Below are 8720 nucleotides of genomic sequence, written 5' to 3' on the forward strand. Positions count from 1 at the left end.
CACACACACACACACACACAGTAGGGCTCTGCGCTGACAGCACTTGGATTCTCTCTGCCCCTCCCCCACCCCTCAAAATAAATAATTGAACTTAAAAAAATAAAAATCCCAATTTCTTTTCAAGGCTCATTGGGATTCAGTCCCACCTCCTCTGCAGAGCTGACCACATTCAGGACTGCATTCCTGCTTTCCATGCTTCAACCAAGCCAGCCTTCCCCCTGTCCTGGAGGAAGCCCAAGCTTGTTTCCACCTTGGTTATCAGCACAATGTCTTCCTCACAGCAGCCTTCCCTGACACCATATCTTGGTTTTTCAAATTTATTTTTACCACCATCCATTGTAACAACTACATTTCATATTATGAACCAGGAACTACATGAATAGATAACATACACACAAAAAATGACAGTTGCATGAAACAGTATTTACACTTACCACATGTGATGCTATTTTATTCACCTCCATTCAGTTCTATCTCATTTTTTAAAAAAGATGTGATCATGAACATCTAAATAGAGTTTGTGGTTCACTAATGTTCCCCAGTTAGCAGTTTAAAAATTCTGTTTTAAATAGATTATTGCCTCCTGTCTCTGCTTTTCCGATCCATTACAGCATCCTGTGTGTTTCATTTGGGGCACTTACTCAATTTGTAATTATTCGATACATATTAAATTTATATATTTCTAGGGTGCCTTGGTGGCTCACCCGGTTAAGCATCCAACTCTTGGTTTCAGCTCAGGTCATGATCTCACAGTTTTGTGAGTTCAAGCCCCTTGTCAGGCTCTGTGCTGGCAGTGCAGAGCCTGCTTGGGATTCTCTGTCTCCCTCCCTCTTCCTCCATCTCCCCTCATGCTGTCTCTATCTCTCTGAATCGCTTCTTGTCCTTTAGGCTAAGATCAAGTGTAGTATCTGTCTCTCTGAAAATAAATAAATAAATAAACTTAAAAAAAAAAAAAGTCTACTCTACCAAACTGTAGACCCCAGGAGAGCAGAGCTGATGCCTGCATTGTTCGGTGCTGAATTCCAGTAAACTCCTCCTAATGGTGTGCAGGTTCCCAGTCTGTGGTGGGACTGAGGCTTTAGGAAGTGGAAGATCAGAAAACAGGGCTGAAATTCAACCCTGTTTTGGCAGGACAGTAAACAGGCACAACAGGGTATAAGGAAAGAACCTGGCATTACTTTCTCCAAGGGTCTAATGATGCCAAGGAAATAGTTTTGCTCAGTTTCACTTCCCTGCCTGACAACAGATGGCTCTGTGCTGGGCACTCGTTCCATGGACAGTCCTTTCCTCTGGCCTCCTCTAGTGGGGAGTCAATCCTCCTCCACCACCAGGCTCCTTCTCTGAAGAAATCCAAGTGTACCAGCAACATAAAGTGCAATCGCCCGTTTCAGCACATTTCCATGTAGGCATATGTAAACATTAAAACTGTTTGGTTAGGCTAAGGAATAAATTATGGGTAATTTTCCTTAAAAATTCATTGGAATATTACTGTTTTGTTTTCACAATCCTACAAAAACGATTTCTTTACTGGTCAGTTCTGGCTAGGTTGGGCTATGGTAATAATGATCCCAAAAATCTCAGGGGCTCATTTCTTGCTCTGTTATGTGTTCTTCAGAGGTTACTGCAATTCTTCTCCACCTCTCTTCTTTGTTTCTTCCTCTCTTTCTTTCTTTCTTTCTTTCTTTCTTTCTTTCTTTCTTTCTTTCTTTCTTTCTTTCTTTCTTTCTTCCTTTCTTTCAAGAGATCACATGCAGGTAGGGGAGAGGGGCAGAGTGGGGGTGAGAGAGAGAGATAGTGAGAGGGAGAGAATCTTAAGCAGGCTCCACACTCAGTACAGAGCCCTACCTGGGGCAAGATCTCACCACCCTGGGATCATGACCTGAGCCAAAATCAAGAGTTGGCTGGTTCAACCAACTGAGCCACCCAGGCGCCCCCTCCACTTCTTCTTCATTCTGACACCCAGACAAGAGGCAGACCCAATCTGAAACATGCTGGTCTTGTGGCAAAGGAAGGAAATGAGAGATGGCAGAACCAGGTGACAGATCTTAACGTTTCTGCAAGTAAGTGACTTACATCAATCCCACTCATGTGTGCTTGGCCAAAGCAAGTCATGTGGGCAAGCCGGTGTCAGTGGATGGGGAATAGGATTTTACATCAAATCCTTGGAAACCATAATAAAATCTAGCATTTACCTTTTATGTACCTTTTATAATGGGATGGGTGGATGCCCCATGAGGTCTCCTCTCTAGATTCGGTAAGAATCTTTGTCCTCTGAATCCTGATCCGCCTCTTTTCAGAGACCCCTCCCTTTGGCCCATCCAACCCTGATCTTTGTATTTATTTATTTTAAAGGTTTAGTTTTAAGTAATCTCTACACTCAACTCCTAGATCAAGAGGCACATGCTCCACCGACTGGGACAGTCAAGCACCCCTACTCCTGACCACTATCTAACAGCTTTCCAGCTTCAGTGGATTGATTTCTGTGTTCCACCTGCGTGGACCTTTGAGTGCGGGAGGTGCACTAGCTCTCAGCTCCTATTGGGGAAAGTCTCTGAGGGCCTCTTCTGACGAGTTGTCACCAGGGAGAGCCACTCCCCTTCTTCCCTTCCGGTTGTGAGCCATGCCCCTTCTTCCCTTCCCATTGTGTACTGAGGCCCAACTCCAAAAGACTCCCAGGACATACGCAAAGCCAAGGTGTCAGTTCAATTCCAAGAGATATTTTCTCATATCCTGGAATTACTGATGCGTGTCCCAAACACTTAGTTGTGTTAATTTACAGAAACTTCCAGATTTAGTTCTCTCTAACTCTGTGTGCCAGAAACCTAAGGAAAAGAGGTTTAATGCACAGGCCTGAATGCAGAGGTTCTGCCACTTGACTGAGCCTAAGAATCCCTCAGGAGGCTTATTAAAAGGCGGATTCCTAACGCTCAGGATTTATAAGGCAGATAGCCAGATACTCTTATTCAGATGGCTTGGGACTGGCCTAGGATGTGCATTTAACAATCTCCATAGGCAACTGCCACCTGAGGGGGGTTTGTAACATCCTTGTTCTAATGGTCTCGACAACAGGCCTGGACAGGGATCCGATGCAAGTGCAAGTGCAAGTGCGAGGAAGTGGCCACCGGGCACAGAAGGTGCGTGCTGAGGCCGGTGCCTGTGCGTGACAGGCCTCTGAGGGACTGACTTTATGGTCATGAGACATCTGGGGCCAGGGAGTGACTACTCTCTCCTTCATCACACTTCTCAAGAGCAGCCACTAAAACTCAGATCACCAAATCCAAAGCTTCTTCTAGGAGTTCAGACAGCTCCACTTGGGCAAGTGCCCGAGTTTCAGCCCCTCTGGAAGAGCTGGTGTATAACACTGATTCTCCACAAATTGTCCGTTTCCTTTTCCACTCCCTTTCCTGCTTCCCATACTCCACACAGTCTAGAAGTCCACAGGATTTCTTCTACGTCAGCTTTTAAAAAATTGTAACAGATTTTTCCCTAACTGTAGAAGCAATGCCACTTACTGTGGAGAGTTTAACAAATGTAGATAAGTGAAAGGAAAATAAAGCCCATAGGTAACACTACTGTCCGAAGATAAGCTATGTGGTATTATCTCTTTTTCTCTGCTTATATATGCATATATTTTTATTAAAAATAACATCACACTGTATATTGTGATCTTATTGCTTTTTGTATGTAAAGTGAACTTTTTTTTTGTTATATTCTTCTAATACATCATTTTTAATGGATGTATTGTATCCTATCATATATTCCACATATTTAAGCAATTCTCCATTGTGGGACGTGCAGTTTCTAGTTGTTTTCAATTATAAACAGTGCTTCATTGAATCTCCTTTTATGAATTGCTGTGAACTATTATAATAAATTGCTGGAAGCAGAATGTCTCAACGACCAGGCTTTCTTTGGCCTCTTCTTTGGCCATAATGTTAGGAATTCCATCCATTGTTGAATGGGTTCCAGCTGCCACCTCTCTGCTGATAATTCCCAAATCTGTGTCTCTTGTCCCAATCCTGTTCCTGAGCAATAGACTTACATTAATAACTTTGACTGCTGTACTCTCTATTCACAGGTCACAAAACCACCTCAGGCTCAACCATAGAATGAACTCAACATCTTCCTCTTTAAAAAATATATATATATTTTAAAGTAAACTCTATGCCCCACATGGGGGTCGAACTCACAACCCTGAGATCAAGAGTCATATGCTCTACTGACCGAGCCAGCCAGGTGCCCTTCAACATCTTCCTCTTTAATAAACTTCCTGTTATTCCTCATCTCTGCCCCTGTGGAATCAGTATTCTCCCAGCCACACAGGAATCAGGTCGGTGTCCTCTCTCCTCTCTTGATCCCCTTGTATTAAATAAGTTATCAAGGGGGGCCTAGGTGGCTCAGTCTGTTAAGCATCTGACTCTTGACTTTGGCCCAGGTCATGGTCTCATGGTTTATAGGTTCAAGTTCCACATGGGGCAGTGCAGAGCCTGCTTGGGAGTCTCTCTCTTCCTCTCCCCCATTTGTGCTTGCTCTGCTCTCTCTAAAAATAGTAAGTTATCAAGTCCTCTACCCTCATCTCCACCAGTTCAAATCCTGTCCAATTCTCAAAGCCTATGTCAAGTCACTTCACTATAGGAAGCTTTCTTTATCTTTCCAGCTGTACATAATCCCCGGAGGAGAGGGAGAAGATGACAGAAGAAATATGTGAAGAAATAATGGCTGAAAAAAAAATTGAAACTTGATTAAATCTATAAGCCCAATGAACCTGAAGCACAAGAAACATGCACACACAAAACCTTACATTTTTAAATGCACATTATACCTTAAAAAAAAAATCAAGAAACATTATTTAAAAATTCCTTAAAACCAGTGACAGAGCAAAACTTTTAATCACCGAAAGTTAAAAAAAAAAATGAACAAGGGGCACTTGGGTGGCTCAGTCAGTTAAGCATCCAACTCTTGATTTTGGCTCGGATCATGATCTCACGGTTTGTGAGTTTAAGCCCCGTGTTGGTGTTGGGCTCCATGCTGGGTGTGGAGCCTGCTTAAGATTTGTTCTCTCCCAGGGCACCTGGGTGGCTCAGCCAGTTAGGAGTTTGATGTCAGCATTAAAATTTTTTTTAAAGTTTAAGATTTGCTCTCTCCCTCTAACCCCTCCCCACCCCTCAAAAAAAATTAAAAGAACAAATTCAGGATCACAGAAAATTTCTCAGCATAGACAATGTGTACAGAAGGCAGTAGAGCAACATCTTCAAAGTACTGAATGAAAAAAAATACCTGACAACCTAGAATTCTATATCGAGGGCAAAATCAGCCTCTATGAGAAAATAATTGAGAAGTAAGATGAATGCACAAACATGGGATTCAGGCACATGAGAGGCAATCTGAGGCTGGTGGAATGAGCACACACTCTAGAGTCAGAAGATTGAAATTTCAGCCCTAACTTCACCAAGTTATGAATCTCTCATCCTGGGGAATTTAACTCCAGCCTGAGATTCAGTTTCTGCATCTGTAAAATCAAGAAGATGTAAACCCCTGACCTACACACTTCTTGGAGTTGCTCTTAGGATCAAGTGAGGTAACACATGGAAGAGTTGGCACGTATAAAACGCTGTGTAAATATCATCATGTAAATATTATCATGAGGGGGTGTGTGAGCAAGGAATGGAGAGAGGAAGAACTGAAAGGGGAGAAGAGTTTTTGACTTGGAAACCAGGGAAAGGGAACTGTTTCTGGCCTGTCAGAAAGGAGTTTTGTATCTGTTGTCAGTTAGCACAAAACCTGGACAAGGCAGCAGGAAACCTGATTTATATTCCCTGGCCTTCCCACCAGCTGAATGACAGTAACTCATGAGTGCTGACTAGGTTCTTTGTGTTGACTTTCTGTGACATTTATTTTTGGTTACACAGTTAATTATCTTTTAAAGAAAATAATTTAAAAAAAATTATCTTAGAGCGAGAGAATCTCAAGAAGGCTCTGCACAGAGTGTGGAGCAGAAGGAGAGAGAGAACCTTTATTATATATATAATTTATTGTCAAGTTGGTTAACAGAGTGTATACAGTGTGCTCTTGGTTTTGGGGGTAGATTCCCACTATTCATCACTTACATACAACACCCAGTGCTCATCCCAACAAGTGCCCTCCTCAATGCTCATCACCCATTTTCCCCAGAGAGAGAGAATCTTAAGCAGGCTCCACACTCAGTGTGAAAACATGATACCAGATATCTGGAAATGTAGATCTACAAAAGGAATGAAAAGCACCAGAAATGGTAACTGAATGGGTACTCATGTAATTTTAAAAATTATCTTCTTCTTTATGGGGCCCCAGGGTGGCTCAGTTGGTTGAGAGTCTGACTCCCGATTTCAGCTCAGGTTATGATCTCAGGGTGGTGGGATCGAGTCCCCTGTGGGGCTCTGCAACAAATCATTCTTCAAAGCTAATTCATTGGTAGCCCATTTGCCAAACGATCAAGAGAGAGCGGCCAATTTACAGAATTTACCTAATTTACTAAAACCATCTAAGTAATATTTGAAAAATTTTCAACCTATATGAATGTATTCTTTGAGGACTTGCTGTAAGGCCTGCTGTTGTGCTAAGCACTATATACACTGCCTTCTCTTATGAAGTTATATGGTGCCACGAAAGCTCACAGAGGTTAAGTGACTTGGCTAGACTCACACGGTAAATCAGTGGCAGAACTGAAGTTGAAAACCAAGCCTGTCTGAATCTAGTATCTGATTTCTCAACAACTTCTCTAACACAACCTGTTTTATAAGAACTGATTTGTGTACTAGCCACTCTAGATCCTGCATATGAATTGTAACACTTATTATTTATAAATCTGAGTCATCAGAGTCTTTTCCTAGAGAAGAAAAGATCCAGAGAAGTTATACCACAAGTCATTTTAGGACTCTCCTCTGCTTGGAACCCTCCAGTAAGCTCCCCTCCTACTAAAAGTCATCATGATGAGCTACATACAGTGGCCATACCTCCCTGAGCTCACCGCCCACCACTCTCCATTCCCTTTCTGCTCTCTTCACTGAAGCAGGCTATTCCCTGAGCATTCCAAGGGTGCTCCTGCAGCTCCCTCTAAGATATTCTTCCCCCTTCAGGTTTCACCCACATGATCACCTTATTCTAAGCGTGGACTTCCTGACATCCTTAAAAGTTGTACCCACCCCATCCCTCGTTTCTTTCTTTCCATAGCTCCAGCACTTACTATATAGTTTTAAAATGTCTGTCTCTCTCCACTAAAAGGAGACCAGGAAATTTTTACTACTGTGCCCATCTCTACATCTCTTGTACCTGAAACAAAATATACACTGAAAGTGTATCGGTTCAATTACACATTTGCTCAAGGCTACAGAGTGTGAAGCCGGTACTGAACTCAGCAGATAATCCATCCCTAAGACCGTGCTCTTCCCATTGCATCAAATGTGCTAATGATGCCAGGGAAAACGCACGTTCCAGTGAGCTCAGTCCTCACAGGACCCAAGTTTTGTTTGATAGGCCTCAGAATCACTCGGAACTTTATGGAGCTTCCACAGCCACATTCATAGAAATAAATGTTGAGAATGTGTAGCCGAAGGCCTAAACCAGAGCAGAGTGGACAAAAGTAGCTGAGCATGGAAAAGCTATAGAAGCAAATTGCAGAAGTCGAAGACAGGCAAACCCTTGTGAAGAGATGCAAAAGCCAAGAGGTTGGGTAGTCAACAATGTTGGATGATAAAGACCAAAACTAACGTTAGAAAGCGTAACAGGACTTGGGAGACTTGGGACTGTCAGGATCTCATCATACTTTTTTGTGGGAATTTCAGAGTGAGTGCCTAACTTAGAAGTCAGAACGCTGACATTTATGAGCCACTTAAGCCAGAGTTGCTTCCTACTTAAAACAACAAAAACCAAGGCCTTATGTTTAAACGTTTATCTTCAATGTTATCTCTACCTGAATTTTAGAATCAAATATAGTAAACTACTAGTGTTTTTCTCCAGAACTAAAGGATGGAAAAAAGTTACCTTTTTAAGGCAAACAATTTCAGCATGTTCGCTAGGATATCTAACTGTTCTGTGACAACAGATTTCCCTTTACTGGAAACGTGACCCCTTAACAATCTTAAGTTTCTTCCCCTTCCTTAGGGGAAATGATTGGGATTAACACATTGTTACTGTTCTCTATAAACTCCAATGCCAGTGTCCTTTTCCAGAAGATAAAGCTGCGTCAAATGAAGTCATGACTAAAGGTGATGGCCCACTTCCACTCCAGGAGAAAGAACAATGCCCAGCTGTACTCCCTAAGCTTGGCTGTGGATTGCAGGCAAGCACCACCCCCACCCCTAAAAGGGGCCCCACCAAGTCAGAGTCCTGAGGTGTTCACATTTTGATGTAATCCCACTATGAAAATATAGCTATTAAGTTTGGTTAATATCTAAATAGCCCTTAGCATGACCTTCCAACAGAGAACAGAATTAAACCAACAAGTAGGAAACAATGGCTCTCTTGCAAGAGTTCTTTTTTTTCCCTAAAGTTTGAGAGAGCGAGCAAGCAAGCAAGTGCACACGCAAGTTAGGGGAAGGACAAAAAAGGAGAAAATTCTAGGCAGGCTCCATGCTTTCACTGCAAAGCCCCACGCAAAGCTTGATCCAAGGAATCATGGGATCATGACCTGAGCCAAAATCAAGAGTCAGATGCTTAACCAAATGAACCACCCAGGCGCCCCT

Source organism: Hyaena hyaena, unplaced genomic scaffold, assembly GCF_003009895.1.
Source record: "Hyaena hyaena isolate Hyena2069 unplaced genomic scaffold, ASM300989v1 scaffold_874, whole genome shotgun sequence".
NCBI lineage: Eukaryota > Metazoa > Chordata > Mammalia > Carnivora > Hyaenidae > Hyaena > Hyaena hyaena.